The sequence below is a fragment of the Mustela putorius genome, unplaced genomic scaffold (assembly GCF_011764305.1).
Source record: "Mustela putorius furo isolate JIRA1106 unplaced genomic scaffold, ASM1176430v1.1 tig00537284_pilon_pilon_pilon, whole genome shotgun sequence".
Classification (NCBI taxonomy): Eukaryota; Metazoa; Chordata; class Mammalia; order Carnivora; family Mustelidae; genus Mustela; species Mustela putorius.
This window is the reverse complement of record NW_025422422.1, coordinates 702,292-721,621: the sequence shown is the minus strand read 5'-3', so window position 1 is coordinate 721,621 and position 19,330 is coordinate 702,292. Positions and strand designations below refer to the sequence as shown.

At 39.2% G+C, this 19,330-nt stretch overlaps 1 pseudogene; it reads left to right on the top strand.

The window, feature by feature from the left end:
* The first annotated feature begins 5,331 nt into the window (after positions 1 to 5,331).
* LOC101684202 overlaps positions 5,332 to 19,330 on the top strand; it is a 128,794-nt pseudogene continuing 114,795 nt past the window's right edge.

Below are 19,330 nucleotides of genomic sequence, written 5' to 3'. Positions count from 1 at the left end.
ACCAAGTATGCTATCAGATAGAGTTGACCAGCCCATCTCTTTCCCAACTGTCAATATGGAGGCTACTGGGGTATTTGGAACTTTCATTTAGGAAAACACTGAATGTTATACGTAAACAATGAATCTTGGAACATTGCCTCAAAAACCAATGACGTACTGTATGGTGACCAACATAACTACTTAAAAAAAAAAAAAAAGGGGGGGGGGAAGCAATGGCCCCAGGTTGAAAATGTTGCAGGCAGGCTCTTTCTGGAGTCAACTTCATTTCTAATTCCTCCATATAGAAATAATAGCCCACCTACTAATTATGTTTTTACTTTCATTTTCCTATTTTTTCCAACCCCTTTTTAAAGATTTATAGGCAAACAGAAAACATGGGCTGTGATGGACTCATCTTGATGTCCTAAGTGTTTAGGAAGAAATAGGAGAAATATGCATCTGATACATATTTACTGAACTGAAGACTCCACTATCAGGCTTCCCCTCACATACCTGACTCTAACCCCTACTAACCCTTAGGTAATTTAGAGTCTACTACATGTGTAATAGATACTGTAGCATTCCCTTTTTATTTTTTTTTCCATTTATGCACAGGTCTCAACACATTAATTCCTCAAGCTCAAGCGCAGAATTTATTCTTATACTGTTACTCCACCATACTTCTCCAATCATGATGCCACATGGCTAGCCTAGCACAAAACAGAGATGGACAGATTCAAGAAAGCTTACTTCATGTTTGGATACAGTATGAAATAGTTTTTATGTTTTTATATCTATTTTCATATTAACAGGTTAAAGAGAAAAGGAGAACAATTAAGGAGTCGCCAGTATATAAGAGATTGCTTTGAGAACTTCCAAATGGCTCCTTCCTGTAGGACAGGGAGGGAGATGGAGCCCCTACACCCCCACAGACATACTCATACTTATCCACCGATAAGCACAATGTAAGTAACCTGTCATTGTTCCAACAACTACAGGGTGCTTTGTTTAATTGCCATTCCAGATTTTATCTTAAACTTATGATAATTAAAAAAGTGAATTAAGTTGTAGAGAAAATTGCTTTCAGAAACACTGGTCTATGGTTATAATGCCTTTGGTTTTCAGAAGGAAATACAGTTGGGGTGTGTGTGCACACCCCAAAATCAGTTCTGAAAAGCCATTCCTGGGGGTACAATGAGCTGCTTCATATCTTTGTAATAAGACTGGCTGGTCTGCTCTAATCCCTTTCAGGACTCATTCTACAAAGCAATTTGTTTAAAACCCAGAGAGATGTAGAGATCTGGTATATAGGTGACCATAAACCTCACATCACCAATATTACTCAGTATTTTAAAGAACTACTGCTTTTCATCTCTGACTTCATCCCTGCCATGGGCTGTTGCTGGAGTTGAAGAGAAGCTGTTCTTGGATGCGTTTGGGAGATATCTGTAACCTCGGTGTCTTGCTGATTCTTTGTTTCTGCCTTTTTTCACCAAGATGGTTCATGGTTTCTAAAAGTCCTCTCTGATATCAAGTGTTTGCAGCTAAGAAAGATCCCAATTATTTGGCTCTGACACACAGTCAAGAGAATCCTGCCAACTTTTATTAAATCCTTCAGTCTTTCTTTCAGTCAATATGTTGAGCATATTCTGAATGTTTTGCTATGATACAGATTTTAATCATCTTTATTAGATTATTGCTTCTGCTACAAAGCATAATATGGGTATATATAATAGCACAGTAATAGCAATAGTCTTACAAATTTGTATAATTATTTCACAGGTTTTGACCTTCTCTAATATATATTAGCAATTTGCTCATCAAAACAATGATGTAAGATAAAGGAGATGCTACTTTCTTTCAAGTAAGTGGACAAGGGATCAGAAAAATAAAGAAACTTACTCTTGAAGCCATGGATAATAGTGACATATAAAAATTTAATGACCAGAGACTTCATGAGACTTCAGCATAGTAAGAGTAAAAATGAAAAACAAGATCAGATTTAAAAACAAGCAAGACTGACTTAAGAATGGCATCTACCTAATGCATCATGAATGAATCTCGAGTGATTAGCAATGCTGACACCATTATTATATGAAGAGGGAAGGGGAAAAAAAAAGCCTGTAAAAAAGTGGATTTTAGCAAAACGTAGAAACACTAAGAGAAGGGACTTTCAGCTTTCGGTTGTAGCTAAACCCTAGATCTCAAAAGGCATAAGTTCATCCAGCACTTAATAGTTAAGTGACATTCTGTATTCATTAAAAGATCCATAGATTTTATTACAGTATTTTCATTACTAGACACACTGACCAATTTCTTGACATCCTGGCTAATTAACAAGAAAGGTGGTTTGTGTTTGTGTGTGTGTGTGTGTGTGTGTGTGTGTGAGAAAACAGAATATTCTAGGTCCTATTGTCAAAATATCAATAGCACTTTGAACTAGGGAAAATATGAAACACTGAGATCATATGTTATAAAAAATATATATATAAAATGTATCTCAGTATTTCAGGAAACTGCTGTCTTCATCAGTCTGTGTCAGGGAATTAATTTTCAGTCATACATCCCTGCTGATACATCTGCAACCTGAGAAAGTCCAATTTCCTTCCTTCATATGTGTCTAATAGAGTATGAATAGTTCAAGTGTCTGAGCAAAATCAGAGGCCAAGCCACAGACCCATTTCCTCAGTAACAAGGACGACAGTGACTTCAACCTGGTGTGGCTAGAGGAGCTTGCATCTTCCTCTCCCCAGGAAAGGTTTTCACACCTGGGTGAGGTGAAAATTGCAGTCAGAAAAGAAAGGCCCAGTGGAAATGGGCTGGGATGGAAATGGCCCAGGATGACTTTCTGCCCACCCTTGCATCTCTGCAAACTGCTCCATGTTGCCAGGGGAGAACTCTGAGTTAATCTCTCTCCTTTCCCCCTGGCAGAGCCCCAAGGTTACCAATAGGTCCAAAGGTGCAAAACTTCCATTTAGTAATTTAAAAGAAAATAGAAAAGAGAGCAGATTGCAATTTATAAACCACCCCAAATTCCCTCCCGGCAAACCATCCGAGAAAGGGGGAAGGAAACCTCATTTGAAGCATACCTAATTACAGGCAGTGCACACTGAAGACTCATCTTTAAAGTGGTTCCATTCTTAAGTCCTAAGTGAGCTTTGCTGTGTGCTCTGCTCAGGGCCCATATACTCTACAATAGTGAGCATAAAAATGGTTAGTGTGCTCTATTTATGAAAACTATCAAACAACGATAGAGTCCACATCCTAAAAGTGACTGTGTTTCCAGTATTCAGTATATCACCTCATACCAGAAGTCATTCAGATCCTTCCAACGGGCTGTGTACCCAGAAGGAGAGAACTGGGGGTGGCTGTTGAGAGCTGTGTCATTTCAACGTCAGGGCACTTTAAAGTCCAAGAAACCCTGCCCTGACTCCTGTGTTACTCACTTTCTGAAATCAACAAGACATGTGGAGGTCTAGAGGTGGCAATGATGATGAATGCAGAACTCTGACCTGCTTGGGTGAGTCCCAGGGTAGTCCTGAGTCCCTGGGTGAGCCCCAGCACGGTCCTGAGTCCCTGGGCTACCTGGATCATTAGGTCATGTTTATAATGACTGTTAACCAATTAAGACAACTCTTCTGTGGGACTCCAGTCACAAGCAGTTACAAAAAACCATTTGCCTCCCTTTGTCTGAGTAGTGCAAGTTTTCTCTTATACTGAAGTCCATTCGTAGTGTGCCTTCATCATCTGTGTAAGGCTATTTTCAAGGAAATCTGAGAATGAAAATAAAAAAAAAAATAAGGAGTGAATTGGGGTACAGATGTGTCTCACCACTTTGGTGTCATCCTCAGGAGATGAGGCTTACACTAGAGCTGAGAATACCAGCCAGGAGGCACACCTTTGCTTGATAGATTTCTTAGCCTGCACTTCCTGGACTTGCTGTGGTAAAGCAAGTGGGGCATTAGGAACCACAAGCATCAGGTATAAGGGATGATGTATCTCTTTCTGTCTTCTTCACTAGGATCTGCGACAATTGTGTTACGGAAGGAGGCACGTGGCTCCCACATGGCTTTCTTTGACATGAAACACAGAAAAGAATAATAGTCTCTATCTTGTAGGAGGACATGCTCTATCCTGTATTAGTTGATTCTCCCAACACTTGAACATAATATATCAACTATTATCTTATCTTGTAGCTCAAAGATATCAAAAGACTTTCCAATAATTTTCTTTTTTTTTTTTACTATATCTGACACATAATGTTACATTAATTGCAGGTGTACAATATGTGATTTCACAAGTTTATATGTTGTGCTGTGCTCACCACAAACATGGCTATCACTACACAATGCTACCACAGTATCATTGATTATATCTCTCACACTGTGCCTTTTTATTTCTGTGACTTATTCATTCCATATTCTTTTTGCATGTAAGTGACAGAACCAAGACTTGTTCCATTCCACAACTCATTCTCTTTAAAACCAGTAGGTTCCACTGCTCCCTAAATATCCATGGATGGTGCCCAGGAGATGACGGGGAGATCTTAGGACTGCCACTCATGCTCCCTCTTTAGACAGAACAGCTCTCCACGCCTTTCACTTGCCCACACACTTCTCTCTTTCTCTTTCTCTCTTTTGTTTATGTACTTGGTTCTTAGCATAATATTTTGTTAGAAGAAGGAGGCATGTAGGTAAAAAAAAAAATATATATATATATACATATATATATATATTAAAAATAGAATAGAATAAAGTAGTTTGAAAGCCTCTGCAGTGCTTTAACAATGAAAGAAACATCTCTGCACATTTCCAACATCAATTTATAGTTTGCTAAATACATAATTATGCTAAGTTAGAAAACTACACAGAGTTATTTCTATCAACTGGGTTTAGCCATTGTTACTTAATCTTTATTGCCTTTATGTACAGTTCTCAGAGCCCCTTCGGGGATTGTTAAATATAGGTTTTAGGGCAGGGAGGGTACAATGCACAATTACCATCAAATTCTGGTGCCCACATGGCAGGAAGAGTAATATGAACCCCTCCAGTAGCACCTCCCCTCACACACACAAATGTATTTCCCACGAGATACTGCCTAAATAAACCTCCATATACTCTGCATGTGTGAACTGTAAAGATGAAAGAATTTCAACAAAATAAAACACCAAGAGCTGGTGGGACTTCCAAGTCTAGGTGGGACAGCAGCACAGAAGCATCATATCCCCTTTAAGAGGGGATATGATAAGCTGTGCAGGGTACCTGTGATGAGGAGCAGGGGAGAGAAGATCACTGTGGTCTGGGAAAGATGGGTTCAGTGCCCCCCAGTCATGAATGACCAGAGAAGAGGGTAATGCTCTTTACCAAAGGTGGCGATAGGAAAGAGCTTGTCAAGCTCCTGGATCAGGAATTCAAGGATGCAAGATTTCTCAGTTCCGATTCCTATAGTAATACAGTAGATCTCCAAGGAATGCCATTCAGTGGCCCCAGGAAGCAGTATCAGCAACATATCTTAGATACATCAGATGCTCCCTATTTGCCAGGGCATATTCCAGGCCCTTTCCATATGCTCATTCATTCTTCACAACAACCTTCTAAGGTTGGAACATCACTGGCACCATTTTACAGATGAGTAAACCAAGGCACAGGGAGGTTTGCTAACCTGCCCAAGATCACTGTGTTGACTACACTGCAGTAGTGAGCAAAGATGAGTTTATCTGAAGTTCTGTGGAAATTCAGATTCATGAATCAAAATGAACTCAGGGTTCCATTCCTTAAGCTCTTCACTGTGGAAGCTCCAATGAAAACTTTTTATGAAGATATAAAGGGCTTCTGAGGCAGTGGGAGAAGGTGTGCATGTTATTGGAGTCTATGGAAAATCTTCTCTAATGCAGGGGGAGAAGATGGCTTGCCCAGGTCTTCTAGGTTCTCAACACAATACACAAACCAAGAAAACCCAAGGACAGACAACAGCTCATGTGCTTTAAGCACAACCCAGGGAGAGTTTAACAAAAGATTTGGGGATAAGTTTTCTCATTCCCAGGGGAGCACTTACTCTATAAAAGAACAAATCAGGTGGGGATTTGCTAGGTTGTTGCCATGCATTTTAACTTACTGTGAAACAGGGTACCTTCCAGAGGCTTCTGCCACACTATGGGTAGAGTTTCTCTATCCAGTTCTATCTAGCCTAGCTCCTGGAGAGGATTTGCTCACTCAAAATCACATACACACACACACACACACACACACACACACGATGGGAGTAGGATTTCAATCAACTCAAACACAGAACTCAACATGAAATGCTTGGAAATGATAATGTGGGACTAACCTTAATGATGTGGGAAACAGAGGCAGAAGAAAAATTATTAAATCTCCTTACCCACTGACAAGCCCTTGAAACAGGCAGGGTGACATCCCTCTAGGGACTCAACTACCTCCACCTTAAGGCTTTGCCAAGGGCAAAGGGCAATCCTACCTTGACTGACCCCTACCCCCAAGGAGGATCCTCTAAGTCTACTTTAACAATTCCTTTGGAAACTTCCTTTATCTCTAAACCCTCCAAGGTACACGTTGACAATCATTCCCAAGCATATGGCCCACTGATACATATCTAAAGGGTCTCAATACAAAGGTTTATTACTGGTGATGAATAACCTTTTTCCCAACAATAGCTAGCCCATCAAGGTCCTGGAAACCTTTCTTCCAAAATTCCTTAGAGACTTATGTCATCCCTGACCCCCTCCCAACTTGCAAGTATATAATGGACCACTCCTCACAGCCCCAGGGCGGCTACTCTTTCCGCCCACAGGTCCTGTCCCTTGCTTTAATAAACCATCATTTTGCACCAAAGATGTCTCAAGAATTCTTTATTGGTCATCCGCTCCTGACCTCACCCCACAGAACCTCACTTATGTTCTAAAACTTCATCATTACCAAACACTAGACAGTGGCCAGTTTCAGAAAAAAGCACTTTGATTTGTGATGTTTGCAATGGTATTTTATTTTATTTATTTTTTTTTTTTGCAATGGTATTTTAAGTGCATTTATAACCCTACCTTTCCAACATACAATCCTCTCTCTCCTGCCCTAGTAAAAAAGACAGGTATGCAAATTTGGCAGCAAATTAATTAAAGTTCATTTCATTTTTGTAATTATTTTGTGCCTGGTGATGTTGTTGGCTCTTATATACAAAATAGAAAGTGTTTATCCATCCAGTCACTCTTTCAATTTATGACTATATTTTTACTTTTGTAGAACTTTCAACTTATTGGAAAATAAAGCTTTGGCAGATAAAATATTCAGAGCATTATTAAGTAAATTTTATTAAATTGACTTCTTCCCTTGCCAAACACCCTGTTCCTTTTGAACAAGCTGAGCAATTTGTAAGAGAACATCTGCCTCTTGACCTCTGTGTGTTATTCCCACTGAGGTACCAGTCACATAATGAACAGAAAAATACAGATATAAATCTATTAATCTTACCATATGAGTTGGCTATATGAGCCAGTTACTGGCTTGTGGAACTGTAAGAAAGAATATCAGAAAAGAGGAGAAATTTGTAGAGAGTATCCTTTTTAGATAAATGTCTGATAATATGATTTTCTTTGTAGGACTTGTGGGGAATTGAGACATTGAAAAAAAAATAAAAACCTATATCTTATACTCAAGGAGCTTGTGATTTCAACAGGTATGTGTGTAACAACCTTAAATTTCAGACAACAGCAGGGCTATTGTATGTTTACTTAAAATTATTTTCATTCCATCATATCTGTTTTATTTCCATCATATCTGTATCTGTGTTCTCCAAAGTATATATGAGGACAGTGCCTGATCTTGCATATTTTTGTATCCTCCATGACCTGATCATAGTATGTCCTCAAAAATTTTTCACAAAATGAAACAGAATCCATCTCTTCATAAGTATGATTCTCTAAAAGAGAAACTTGAAGGCCTATCTGCTATTATTACACTCTAAACAAGTTCAGGAGTTGCAAATATATGATACATCATTTCTACTTAAGTGGAATATAAGTAGCTATACTTTCTTCTGATTTTTCAGAGGAAAAAAACTTGCTTATCCTAAATTGATTTGTCATTCAAATACCAACCAACCAGCCTGTTTTCTTTTTTGTGAATGTACTATTGTATAAAGACATTGTAAAAAGATATGATCCCAGGCTCAAATATCGGTCATACAGAGATGAATTAGACATAGTTGCTAGCCTTGTTCTATTTGAAAAGACAAGCCTAAAATATGTCAACAGATAATTAGCTAAAAAGATCATGGGAGATCAGTCTGAAAATAGAAGACAGAAATGTAAAAACCACTGGGGAGAAAGGGTTCCCAGGACTTGAGGTACCCTAGTACCAACCCCTGATCTCAGCAGCTGGAGCCAAAAGTCAGGGAAAAAAGGAACATGAGTCTTTCTGGTCCAAGAGAAATCAATGGCTACTTGAAAACTCTTTTTCTTTCTTCCTTTTTAATTTTTTTTTTAAAACAAACTATTACTGGCAGTTGTGGAAAACAGAATACTCTGTGTTAGTTTGTCACTGACAGGAGTTGCTAATTAGAGCAATTAGTTTCACAGTGCTAATGTATGCCATAATAATTCTTACTAAAGAATAAATGCAATAAAAAATATTTTCTGAATCTCAGCAACACCCAGATTCTGTTTGTATAGGGAAATGATTAAAGAAGCTATAAAAACATGTATGTCCAACAAATTTGGTATAAGACATGATCAGAAAATGATACAATAACCTTCCCTGCATGTGAATTCTCTCTTCTATTTCATATCACTTAATCACTGACAGTGACCAAATGTAATACTATGTGGGTCGATTGTTGTATCTCAGGATAATCATGTATTATTTGGGGCTACTAATAGCCTAGTTAATAAGACCTACGGGAATATTGTATTAAGAGGATGAGCAAACCACAACCACGGTTACTCTGGTTCAAATTAAAATGCTGGGTTTTTTGTTGTTTATCATTATGTGTGTTGAATATTGTGTCTTTACCTAAGGGATTATGTGAGGTTTGTAATATTTATAAAGAGAACAGCTACTCATCTCAGGGCCATTTCAAGAGTATGTATTATTTATTTCCTGATCTACCCCCTCCAATGCTCAATATCTTTTAAGAACTGTGATTAATAAAACATTCCAATTTGAACAGTGTGGGTTCTATTCACAAAACATGGTTATTCAGCCCATTTCTATGCAGACATCACCAGGGAGAGTACTTATCACCAAAAAAAGAAAAAAAATGCATAATCGACATCAGATATTTTGAATTAATGATTTTAGGGGGAGGTTCATTAAACTCTTTGCTTCACCCCTAAGTGGGACTTCTCAATTAAGTATGAAGAGATTGGGAAAGAGAAGGGACGTGCACATTAAAAAATGGTGTGTCAAGTTCAGTTAAAGCTGTGCTAAAGCCTTTCATTCAAGATCTGTCAAGAAATCATTATCTTTTCTTTTTCTTTTTTCTAAGTTTTTTTTTTTTTTATAACTGAGGTTTAATGTATTATTAACAGAAGAAGAGGGATAAGGAACACCAGACCGTTATTGTGCAGTGCACCAGCAGTTTTAGGTTTGGGTACAAGCACTAAGAAGTATTTCTTCCATCTTTAATAAACGTAGGTGCTGGGGGATGGGGTCTGTGCTTATACGAGCAAGGCAAAGCAGGTGAGAGGCACTGCCCTGCGTGGCAGTATATCCTTAGAACGATTTACTGGATCCTCATATCACAAGGTCCATGGTACCGAATCTATAAAAATATTTAGTGTTGTTATGTTTCAGGCATCAGATAGCATTTTACATTCTGTTTAAAGACGGAACTGACATGAAGCAAGAGAATCCATCAGCAAGTGATTATCAAACACATACCTGTGTCCTCTGCTGTTCTGCTTCAGAAAAGAGGAAATGAACCCTGTCCTCAAGACCACTGCCTTCTGGTTGGATAACAACAGTGATGTTGAAGTCATCAGTCTTGTCAGAGATTAAAGCTCAAGATAAAACAAAAACAAACGAAAAAAAAAAAAAAAACCCAGAAAACAAAACCAAACTCTTGGTGCACCTGGGTGGCTCAGTTGGTCAAACATCTACCTTTGACTCGGGTCATGGTCTAAGGGTCCTGGGATGGAGCCCATGTCAGGCTCCCTGCTCAGCGGGGAGTCTGCTTCTCCCCCTTCCTCTGCCCTTCCTCACTTGTGCTTTCTCTCATAAATAAAATGTTAAAAAAACAAAACAAAACAAAAAAACTCTTGCTTTCCTTCTTTGCTGACCTCAAAAGCTCTTTATGGATACGCAGAGGCTAGGATAAGAGCCCCTTTCTCCCCCACCCAATGCTTACTGAATAGAATCTTAAAAGAATTTGGATTCCTTTTATCCAGTCACCCAAAAAATGCTTAAATGATTATTTTCTCTAGTCCGTCAATATCAAATTCCTTTAACCTGCCTCTATTTACATATTCCTCTGTTCTGAATATTGAACAAAGGAAGCCCTCAGGTATTTTGCAGCCAAATGTTTTATCTAAAAACGCTACCACAATAATAGTTTTTTTTTAAGTACAGATTTAATATTTGCAAGAAGCATTTTAAAAGTGCTTTCCATGAATGTCTCATTGTATATACATAATAGTGTGAATTATTGTAAGTAATACATGTTGCTATTATAATAATTTTGATATATGAATACATTGAGTACCTTGACCAAGTTCTCATTGCCAGTCAATAGTGGAGGGAGGCAGGGCTCAAACCCAATGCTCTGCCCCACTGCTCTGCTTCTCTAATGGCCTAGCAGCTGTTTTGCAGATTCCCTTGAAATACTCAAATAGAAACTCAGTTAAGGGACACCTGGGTGGCTCAGTTGGTTAAGCAGCTGCCTTCGGCTCAGGTCATGATCCCAGCGTCCTGGGATCGAGTCCCACATCGGGCTCCTTGCTCCGCAGGGAGCCTGCTTCTCCCTCTGACTCTGCCTGCCACTCTGCCTGTGCTCGCTCTTGCTCTCTCTCTCTCTCTCTCTCTCTGACAAATAAATAAATAAAATCTTAAAAAAAAAAAGAAGAAACTCAGTTAAAAATAACCTTCTTTGTTCAGCCATTATGAAAAACCATATAGAGAGTCCTCAAAAAAATTAAACACATAACTACCATGTGCTCCATCAATCCCACTTCTCCAAAGGATATGAAAACAGAATATCAGAGATATCTCTGTACATATTTATTGCAACATTAGTCACAATAACCATGATGGAAGACAACTTAAATGTTCATCAGGGGGTGAGTGGATAAAAGAAGCTACACATACAATGGAATATTACTCAGCCACAAGAAAGAAGGAAATCCTACCATTTGCAACAATATAGATACACCTTGAGAGGATTATGCTAAGTGAAATATAAACCAGACAGAGAGCAGACTAGTGGTCGCTAGAGGCTGAGGGAGAGGGGAATTAGGGAGAGGTTAGTTAAAGGGTCCAAACTGTCACCTATAAAATGAATAAGGTCAGAGGAGCTAGTGTATAACCTGGTGACTATAGTTGATAACACTGTATTGCATAATTGACATTTTAGGAGGCTAGAACTTAAACTTTTTTTTTTTTTTGTAAGATTTTATTTATTTACTTGGCACAGAGAAAAAGAGAGAGTGAGAGATCACAGACAGGCAGAGCAGAAGGCAGAGAGAGAGGGAAGCAGGCTCCCTGCCCAGCAGACAGCCCAATGCCGGGCTCGATCCAGGACCCTGAGATCACCACCTGAGCCGAAGGCAGAGGCCAAACCCACTGAGCCACCCAGGCACCCCGAACTTAAATGTTCTTAAAAAAAAAAGATAAATATGTGAGGTGATGAGTGTGTAAGGAAACTTTTCACAGTATTTATGTATATCAACTCCTCATGATGTGCATTTTAAATATCTTACAATTTTATATGTCAATTCTACCTCAAAAAGGCTGAAAATCTACTGTTGCATCTTTACCATAAGAAACAAATAAATAAATACTACTTACTGGCAAAATTAAATATTCAATATAGACATATTATACACACAAACAAAAGTCTGCCAGATTGTTGCAGACTCTATATCATAGCTCCTATAAAAGGGAACTGGCCCCGAGGCAAAGTTAACACTAACAAGGTTATCTAGTTTTTATTATTTTAGAGATGGTCCTCCTCAGCATCCATTTTGCGAAATGACTTTAATTTAAAAATTCTACTTATTTCCTGCATTCAGTCAGAGAGCATCTTCTCTGGTCCTTAGGATTTAACACAGGATGGTGAACAAGAACATCAGCTTCTGGCCGAAATGAATGTGGCTGGAGAACTGTGTTGAAATCAATCACAGGCACAGCTGGGACTCCTTGGAGCTGTCAGGAAGTGGAATGGAGTCTGTGTTGCTTTGGAGAGCTTCTGACCTGGAGGCCAGGACCCAGCAGCAAGAGTCTGTTAGGGCTAACCCACAGCAGAGTGGTTTGATCCCCAGTCACCTCAGCATTCTTAGAGAAGGTCTTGATCACGATCACTGAACAAGGCTACACTGGCATGAGATCTAGTGTAAAACATGCACATAAATGTCTATCAACCTTTCCCACTTGGTCAAGTTGGCATCACCCTGTCACAAGGACACATGAATGAGACTGGACAGGAGGGAGCTATCTGCCTACCCCATTCACATCAGAGGTTCTCTTGCTTTCACTGGTTTTGTCAGTTCAGCCAACACTTCTGACCTGCCATGGAACATGGCCCATATGGCACAGGGGGGATTATGTGAACAGAATATGCAGAAGAAAAATATCCAAGTCTACAACTTTAGATTGCTTTTGTTTTCCGTTAACCAGATTCAAAATAAAATAAACGCAAATTTCCAGTGTTCTTTTCCCATAAGACATTGAAAAGTCTCAAAGTAGGTGGGAACCCAGGTTAAAATCTACAGACCATGCTGAAGGCTTGAGTTATTTTTTTACCCAAGGCTAATTCTATTAATGAGATGTTTCCAAGAAGATATTATTTCTTCTACATCTTCTCTTCCCAAGTTCCAAGGAACTGTCCCACCTAACTCTGGTTCCTGCTCCCACTTAATTTACTTCTGAGGCAAAATTCCGGGCAAAGTAACTTCTGAGTCTCTGGAATATATTAAAAAGACACATCCATTCATTCATCAAGTATCTGAAAATCAGCTACAGGTTAGCCAAGACCAGTTTCATATTCTGACCCACTACCCCCCACCCACACCATCTTCGTCCTAGAGAAGCAGGAGTGGCTGGAAAACAGTTAAAAACAAAACAAAACAAAACAAAGCAAACAAACAAACCAAAAATTTATAATAACAAATGCCAAGTCTTGGTGTATGTATGTGATTGCACTTTACACCTGAAACAGGACTGTTGCTTTGTGTAAATAGTAAATAGGATTTGTGGGTGTTCTTAGAAGGGCAGACAGATCTGAGAGTTGGGGAAGAATAACCAATATCATTGGAAATTATAGCTTTGATAGGGATGGACTGTAAGACCCTCAGCTGATGGACCCAGGCAAGGCTGAAATTCAAGTCAAACTTCAGAAACTTTGCTAAGACCATTCTATACAGGCTTGCCTGTTTACTACTGAGCCACTCAACACTATCTTTCTAGGCCCCACTTGGTGTGATATTTTCCCACCAATCCCTTCCCTGACCTTAATGTAGAAGAAGGTTTCCTTTTTGAATTCCCAGGGTATTGTGTTTATACCCCCCTTATAGCTTTTATCATATGTAAATATTTACATGTATCTGTCCCTGGCTCTACTGATAGTAAATTATTTGATGGCAGGAACTGTTTTATATTTCCCCCAACTATCAAGCATATAGCCTTGTCCATTGTATATGCTCAAACAACACTTGCCAGATAAATAAATGATCTGGGCAGTTTAACTTATTTCAGTAAAAATTAATAAGCATAGAGTACCTAATTTCAAGACCAAATCTGCAATTACAGAGAAATTAGTTTCACAGAGGCAAAGATCTCAACCATATTACTTCTTTAAATAAGATTTCACTCCAAAAGAACAAGTGGCACTCCATTTAGCATTACATATCCCACCTAACAAAGACTATGTCACAAGATATTGAAAATTATGGTGAAAGCCTAATCTAAGAGGTTATTCATTTTTACAGAACAGGCTCAAGAAAATATAAAATTACTGTACGTGAAGTTGTTTAATTTAGTGTTGGGGGTGCACAAGATGAAAAAAAAAATATGACTACCAGGTCTCTAGCTGGGAACCTGAGTGAATAACTCCCATGCTGGGAATCTTGGAAAGTATTATTCACTAGGTCAAGGAACATAAAAATAAAATCATTTTTGGGGGTAGATGGTATGTTAAACTTAAGATATGTTAATCTTAAAGTTCTTGGGAAATATTCAGTTAGAGATGTTTGCCAGAAACGCTGTATGCAAGTGTGAAGCTCAGAAGACATGGCTTGAAATGCTGATGTTGGTGTCATCACCATGTAGGTGGTAGTTAAAATCACAAGAGCGGATGAAATCCCTGGGAAGTTTACAGTGTGTAGATATGTGGGTTGCAGACTAGCCCTTTGGGATGTTAATACTCTAAGGCTTAGGCAAGAAAACAGGTGCTAATGACAAAGGGAATGATCAAGAACATTAAATAATTTAGTTGGATAACGTGGTCATTGCATTTACTAATTAGAGAGTCACTGAGGTCTTAGCCAAGGGACAGCATGAGTGGAATGATGAAGCAAGAAGCCAATTGTTTGGGGTTGTTAAATGAAGGTGAGGTGAACAAAGGAATACAGCAAATGGTATACTAAGAAGACTATCAAGAACACACAAGCGATACTGAATAACTTTGAGAGGACGAGGTTACAGAGAGAATAGCCTGGGCAGCAGTGACAGTGATGTTGGTTGTGCCAAGGCTTGGTGGTTGGTGGCGTAAACTGTAGCACTTAGTGCCCAGTGTGGTGTCTGGTGTTGGTGTCCTCATAAATCAAGTATGCAGCTGATCTGAGCTTGTTCTTGGCTTTATATCCTTGATCTTAGCTATCCATTCACTTGTCTTTACTGCTTAAATCATCCAGAGTCAGTTTATTTTGTTTGCAAATGAGTATGCCTATGGATGGTTTGGTCTTCAGCATCTAGACCAATGGAAGATAAATGAGTGATAAATTTAGGATTTGAGAAGTCCAGATTCAAACTCAGATATCTAAGGAATCTATAAGTAAATATGTGTTCTTGCCAGTCTGGTTTCTTTCATTCATTCATTTCATGGCTTTTCAACTACCTGAGTAAGCAACCAACTAATGAACAAACCAACCAAATACAGTTATCCATAGTTTATTGATCCTTCTCTTGCTCAGTGATGTGAGGAATGTGGGGGAGTAACAGATTAAAGCTCTCATGGGGCGCCTGGGTGGCTCAGTGGGTTAAAGCCTCTGCCTTCGGCTCAGGTCATGATCTCGGGGTCCTGGGATCGAGCCCCACATTGGGTTCTCTGCTCAGTGGGGAGCCTGCTTCCTCTTCTCTCTCTCTCTCTCTCCGCTTACTTGTGATCTCCCTCTCTGTCAAATAAATAAATAAAATATTTTAAAAAAAAAGCTCTCATTATCCAGGAATTCATAGGACAGCAAGTTAGTCTAGTGAAAACCATGAAAATAAATTGTCAGCTGCAGTATATCTACTCAGCATGAGCCTTCCCAAGGCAGTAAGCGTTTCAGTGCTTCATGTGCACTCATTTCCCTAGGAGCGCTGTGGGATTTTAAAAAAGCTAAAGCCAGGGGCGCCTGGGTAGCTCAGTGGGTTGGGCCGCTGCCTTCCGCTCAGGTCATGATCTCAGGGTCCTGGGATTGAGTCCTGCGTTGGGCTCTCTGCTCAGCGGGGAAGCTGCTTCCTCCTCCCTCTCTCTCTCTGCCTGCCTCTCTGCCTACTTATGATCTCTCTCTGTCAAATAAATAAATAAAATCTTAAAAAAAACAAATCTAAAGCCACTATTTCTTGACCCCTCTCCCATGCAACTCAGGGGGAATAGAACAGCAACTAAAGTCTCACAGCAATTAAAGTCTCAAGGAAACTTAGTTGGGGACCCTATTATTATAGGGTCTCTAGATGCCACATGGGTATCTTCAGAAAAGCCCCTTACCTTCCTAGAACTGACACCAACATTAAGACTTTTCAACTAACTAAAATGTCTCAACGTAATTACTGAGAACTTTCAGAATACTAGTTCTCCTCTATTTTCAGTGATGTAAAATAGAATGATTACATACTCCCAACAGTGATATGCTCATACTTATTTGATAAGAATAAACTAGACAAGGTGATGGTAGCAAACAATTGATAACATCTTAGTGATAGCAGAATAGTTTATTTCTCTCTCTTAAAATCTGCTGAAAGCTAAGACAACTCTTTTCCATCCAGTGTCCCAAACTATTCTATTTTTGACACACTCATTTCAACATGTGGCCTTCAAGATTTCCAGAGTAGAGGGAAGAGAACACTGGAGGCTACACATTGTCCACATTGTCTCATAAATGCCTTGGCTTAGAAGTGATATTTCCAGGCACCTGGGAGGCTTAAAACCTCTGCCTTCAGCTCTGGTCATGATCCCAGAGTTCTGGGATCAAGCCCCACATCAGGCTCTCTGGTAAACAGGGAGCCTGCTTCCTTCTCTCTCTCTCTCTCTCTCTCTCTCTGCCTGCCTCTCTGCCTACTTGTGATCTCTGTCAAATAAATAAATAAAATCTCAAAAAAAAAAAAAAAGAAGTGATACATTTCACTTCTGCTTGTGTTTTATTGGATAAAACTAGTCACCTGTCCCTGCTAACTGCAAAGGGGGCCTGGAAAATATGGAGAAGCTCATCAAATATTGGATTTACCCTACTGCCTCTTCCATAGCATTTTTTTGGAGGGGGGCGGGAAGGGTAGGGGCTGGCTAAGACTTAAAAAGGTTAGAAAAGATAGATCCGCATTTATTTGCACATGCATTCAACTATTCATCCATTCTTTTTTATAAGTACTAAATACCTGATTCTGTATGGGATGCCCAAGATAAAAATAATTAATAGGTCTCAAGCTGTTTAATGTCTAATATACGATTGAAATGATATAGAGACAAGAGACTGATCTATCATCTATTTATTTTATAATCTTAGGGAGTAGTAAAACAACAGATGCTTGATGAATGCTTATCTAATTATACCCCCTTCAGATTCTTGCTCAAATATTCCCTTCTCCATGAAGCATCCCTGATCATCCTCTTTACTACTGTACAGGACTCAAGCATTCCTTGTATTTGTGATAAGTTGTCTTCTCCAGAGCACTTATTATAATCTATGCTACCTATTTGTCTATCATCTCTTTCCCCACAATACACTGTACACTCAAAGGGGGCAAAGATCTTTGTTTTTGATAAAGGGTTGTTTCAAAGCTTCCACAATAGTGCCTAGAATACAGTAGGCTCAATATATATTTATTGAACTCTATGACTGAAGAAAATGATCAAAGTATAGAAGTAGAACTGATGAGTGATGAGATTTTAGGTAACAGCATTACTTTGAAAGGCACAGAGGACCAGGGAAGGGTTGATGGTAAACTGGGTAGCAGATGGGCAGGTGTGCATAGAGGTTTTCCAGGAAGAGCCCATGATGCATGGTGTCACCATCAAGATGAGCGAGTATGTGGCTGGGTGAGAGCTGGGTGGATAAATGTGGGCAGAGGAAAATTACTCCGAACCCGCAGTGACTACGTGCTTTGCCTATGAGCTCTGAAGTGTGATGTGAAAGTCTTGTATTAGAGTCAGTCATAAAGTGTCAAGAGATTCCTTATGATAGCGGGATAGTGGAATGCTGGAAAGGTGTGTGCTGCAGACAAGTGTTGCAGAAACTCATCAGAGTGCATAAACTCGAGGTTGGGAGGCAGGTGACAGAGGTGGTAGCTGTTCTTTTTGTTTATTTCTATGTTTTTGAGAGAATTCAGCTGAATAAGTGAAGCAGAACAAGAACACACTAATAGGTTGGCTGGAAATGATAGAAACCTAAGTATCCCTCAAGGGTTAGTATCTCCTCCTTTCCTGAACATTTCATTCTCTCTCTCAGGCACATGTAGCATCCTCTGTACATTTCTATTTGGGGTATAAATGAATTTGCCAAAAGTGATTAACTGAATGCCCAGTGTGAAAAGTGAATGATCTGTTGAAAATATAAATACACTGACTATAATCTGTGACAGGAATTAACATAGTGCTAATGAGTTTTTAACAAATTGTCCTGCTTTTTGTGACCCAGCACCTAGAACATACTTGGTGATCAATTAAGAGCTCAGCAGCTGAAATTTGAATCTCAAATTTGTAGGCAAAAATATCTTTATCACTGTCTTCTTGGAAAGTCATTTTCCTAAATCAGAAGCCTAAGCAGCAGCATTCCATAAGATGGTAACATACATTGAAAAGCACCAAGTGGTGTGTTCATTTTTTGTTTCTGATTTATTTGTTCATAGACAGTAGATATGCTATAACTGGTTTTATTTTTACACTAGAATTCTGTGCCCTTTGTGTAAGATGTAGAAGTTAATTGGCAGCTAACTCACTTTGATGACAACTTTGGTGTGCTTGAGGGACATATTTTTGTAAATTGCCACATTTTTGATAGATTTTACCATGACTGGTTTACTTATAGATTGTTATTACGCTCCAGTAGGATTCACTGCTTCTGCTCTGCACAGATGACGGGGTAGAAACTCATGCTCTCTTACTTCTTAGCAACAATGATAATAACAATGTATATGCAGTGTGTGTTTTCATAGCACAGCAAAGAAAGAAGAAACCCAAGAGAGCCCACACAGCCATCGGAGCATTTACTGTGAAACTAGAACAAAGTACTATAATTTCAAAGATGCTGTTAAAGGCATCTTGCCTTACAGAGAGTCACTGAAGAACACATCCATTAGACATGAACTTTTGTTAGATCTGGGAGCAGGCTTCTCTCTGACAGAGGTCAATAATGTTGTTTTCAGGCTGCTTTCTGCCTGAAAGCAGTTACCACAGGTTTGCTAAATCCCAAGGAACTGTACTCCCAATGGTTACATGGATCCCATTCTGAAAGAACACAGGACTGGCTCTCATTTCCAATCTCATGCTTAGTGGAGATTTAGAAGAATCATTCCCCTTCCTTCTTGGAGCCTCTGTTTTCTCATCTTTACAAAGAGAGATTTATGATGATGTGAAACTCAGGCTTCCAATCAAATTCCTCTTTGATGATGATGAATTCTCAGGTAGCCTGTGTGATAAGGAAGAGGATGCTGGAAAAGTACGATATCTCAAGATGTGAATGGTACAGTATGGGGCAATTTGGCCTTGCTCA